Here is a 4,052-nt window from a genome sequence, read left to right on the forward strand (position 1 = left end):
CAATCATGTACAAAGGTCTCTCGCAACTATTTCTGCATGTTAAACCTGCCGCATTCTTTCTATAACCGTATGGTGTCAGCTGTTTCATATATCCATAACCTATCTCTAATCACTGATCTACCTACGTCGTCTTGGTAAATTAAACCTACAATTACACAGTTTTTCACTGTCTCCTAATCAACAAAATACGAACCTACAGAATATCAGACCTGCTGCGTGATTTGATAGAACAGTTTCTGTCAAACAGAACACAGCATGTGATACACAACGGACAGAATTCTTCAAACGTAAAAGTAACTTCTGTTGCAGATGAAGGGAATGTTACAGGACCATTACTTTTCACAACACACGTAAATAACCTAGTGGATAACGTCGGCAGTACCATGAGGCTTTCCGCGGACGAAGCTATTGGATACAAAGAAATCGCAACGCTAGAAAATAGTAGCGAAATGCAGGAAGACGTGCAGGGGTTAGACGCTTGGTGTATGAATTGGCAAGTGACCATCAACACAAACAAATGTAACGTACTGCTCATATATGAACAGAAAAACTCTTTGTTGTTTGGTTACACGATTGCAGAACAATCACTGGAAACAGTCACACCCGTAAAACACTCGTATGTAGGAGTATGAATACCGAACAGTTTAAAGTAGAGGTGCAACAGAAGCCAGACTGAAATTATTTGGAAGAATCCTCAGGAAATGTAGCCCATCCACAAAGAAGGTAGCTTAGTATGCAGAAGCATGGTTTAGCGACGAAGTCTAATTTAATTTGGATGGATTCGTCAATATGCAAAACTGGCGCATTTGGGGGACTGAGAATCCGCTTTTCACGATCGAGGAGTCTCTTCACACTCAACGGGCGACTGTATGGTGAGGGGCTATATTAAAGACAAGGTTTACAGCAATTACCCCAAAACAATTGCCGAGCTGAAAACAGCCATTCAGGAGGTCATCGACAGAATCGATGTTCCGACACTTCAGCGAGTCATTCAGAATTTCCCTATTCATGTGCGCTACATCATCGCCAATGATGGCAGGCATATCGAGCATATCATATCCAAATATCTGTAGTGACGTTTACATGTTGAATAAAGTGTGTGCAGGCCGTAGTTTGTATCTAATTTACGTTATTTTTCATATAGCTGAATAATTGTGACCCTATATATAAATAAGCCAACGGCCTTGCCGCGGTAGTACCACCGGTTCCCGTCAGATCACCGAAGTTAAGCACTGTCGGGCTGGGCTAGCACTTGGATGGGTGACCATCCGGTCTGACGAGAGCTGTTGGCAAGTGGGGTGCACTTAGCCTTTGTGAGGCAAACTGAGGAGCTACTTGATTGTGAAGTAGCGGCTTCGGTCTCGTAAACTGACACATGGCCGGGAGAGCGGTGTGCTGACCACAAGCCCCTCCCTATCAGCATCCAGTGACGCCTGTGGTCTGAGGATGACACGGTGACCGGTCGGTACCGTTGAGCCTTCCGAGGCCTGTTCGGACGGAGTATATAACTAGGTATAGTTAGTTTGTAGGTCGTTGGTTTGTACACAGCTGTATATATTCGTAGATCGTTGTTGTTTATAGCTGTATATATTCATATATAGTTGTATACATCTTGTAGCTTAACAGAATGGTATCCATTTAACATATCCTAAAAAAGAGCATACAATTAACACCATGTGATCAAAAGTGTCCGGACAACTGGGTGAAAATGACTTACAAGTTCGTGGCGCCCTCCATCGGTATTGCTGGAATTCAATATGGTGTTGGCCCACCCTTAGCCCTGATGACAGCTTCCACTCTCGCAGGCATATGTTCAATCAGGTGCTGGAAGCTTTCTTGGGGAATGGCAGCCCATTCTTCACGGAGTGCTGCACTGAGGAGAGGTATCGATGTCGGTCGGTGACACCTGGCACGATGTCGGCGTTCCAAAACGTCCCAAAGGTGTTCTATAGGATTCAGGTCAGGACTCTGTGCAGACCAGTCCATTACAGGGATATTATTGTCGTATAACCACTCCTACACAGGCCGTGAATTATGAACAGGTGCTCGATCGTATTGAAATATGCAATCGCCTTCCCCAATTTGCTCTTCAACAGCGGGAAGCAAGAAGCTGCTTAAAACATCAATGTAGGCCTGTGCTGTGACAGAGCCACGCAAAACAACAACGGGTGCAAGCCCCCTCCACGACCACAGCATAACACCACCACCTCTGAATTTTACTGTTGGCACTACACTCGCTGGCAGATGACCTTCACCGGGCATTCGCCATACCCACACCCGCCATCGGATCGCCACACACCGTGATTCGTCACTCCACACAAAGTTTTTCTACTGTTCAATCGTCCAATGTTTACGTTCCTGACACCAAGCGGAACGTCGTTTGGCATTTACCGGCGTGATGTGTGACTTATGAGCAGCCGCTCGACCATGAAATCCAAGTTTTCTCATCTCCCCCTAACTGTCATAATACTTACAGTGGCTCCTGATGCAGTTTGGAATTCCTGTGTGATGGTCCGGATAGATGTCTGCCTATAACACATCTTCAACTCCCGGCGGTCTCTGTCAGTCAACAGACGAGGTCGGCCTGTACGCTTTTTTGCTGTACGTGCCCCTTCACGTTTCCACTTCACTATGTCATCGGAAGCAGTGGATCCAGGGATGTTTAGGAGTGTACAGACGTATGACACAAGTGGCATCCAGTCACCTGACCACATTCGAAGTCCGTGAGTTCTGCGGATCACCCCATTCTGCTCTCTCACGATGTCTAATGACTTCTGAGGTCGCTGATATGGAGTACCTGGCCGTAGGTGGCAGCACAATGCACCTAATATGACAATGTATGTATTTGGGGGTGTCTGGATATTTTTGATCACATAGTGTATGTACTTCAATTGGCTCTCATAAAGTATTGCTATCATCATCTCACAACGTAATAGTGTCCTCTATGTACATGTTTTTTATTTAGCACTCGCCCCCCGGTAATGTAAGGTCATAGCAAAGTTATATACTACGTACATAATTTTCAGGTATGTCCCCTAGTAGTCATGCGAAATGGATCTTTATTCACGTGTCTTCCTTTAGGACAATGCTCGTAAGTTAAACTTTTTACTAACTATATTTAAACTTATTATTAACTATTTACATATTTACACTCTTCTACCTTTTATCCCAGGCATCATGAAGTCACAAGTTAACTGAATAATTTCTTCATATCTTTGTCTGTGTACATTCCTTTGAACTATCCAGATTTAGGTTATGCTAACAAATAGGATCCTGAATGTGGAATTTCCGTTATCAGGAGAGGTCCTGAATATAATATTTTCCACTTCTTGTTTATTTTTTTAACTACTAGATTTTGGATGCGTTCACAGCAGCATCTGATCTCCTACCTGGAATGTGAAAATCCAGTCTAAATTCTTGTCATACGTGGCCTTCCCTTATTTGTACTTGTTCACTCAAAATAATCACAGCTCGTGTTAGTTTCTCTTTAAGTGAAATTTCACGCGCTGTTTACATGACAAAGGTTTTGATCATTTGTCAAGTTCATTTTTCGCTAACCTTAGTTTATTGCGTGTAAATCCTGTAGATGGGTGTGATAATTTAATAATTGAGTTGAAATGGAGCAATGTACTATATAAAGCGATGAAACTCTTTGGATATAGGTTCAACTCGACTTGTTTCTGAGTGAAACAGGACTACTAAAATGTGTTTTACTTGTTGTGCTACGAGGAAGGTTTTCCATTTAGGATTTGTAGAATATGATGCATTATCAGTTAATATAGCCTTAAGTGTACCTCTAGAAAAATATTCCTCTACTGTATTCCTAATAATTGTATCAGTTACAATGGTTTTCGTAGCATAAGCACAGCAGATTTTGTGAAGACAATGTACTTAGGAATCAAATATTTGACAGCTTCTCTCCCTCAAGAACATGGGCCAGCTGTCAGGTGACACTAATTCTAGTGATTTCGTTGCAACGATAGGATGTAATTTATTCAGGCGATACCGATTGCAGTGTCTGACCTACTGTCATATCATACATGTTTTTATTG

General features: G+C 42.8%; 1 pseudogene; it reads left to right on the plus strand.

Moving 5' to 3' along the window:
* Positions 1 to 1,174: 1,174 nt before the first annotated feature.
* LOC124709299 lies at positions 1,175 to 1,292 on the plus strand (annotated as a pseudogene).
* Positions 1,293 to 4,052: the final 2,760 nt, after the last annotated feature.

This window comes from Schistocerca piceifrons, chromosome 7, assembly GCF_021461385.2.
Source record: "Schistocerca piceifrons isolate TAMUIC-IGC-003096 chromosome 7, iqSchPice1.1, whole genome shotgun sequence".
In the NCBI taxonomy this organism is placed as follows: domain Eukaryota; kingdom Metazoa; phylum Arthropoda; class Insecta; order Orthoptera; family Acrididae; genus Schistocerca; species Schistocerca piceifrons.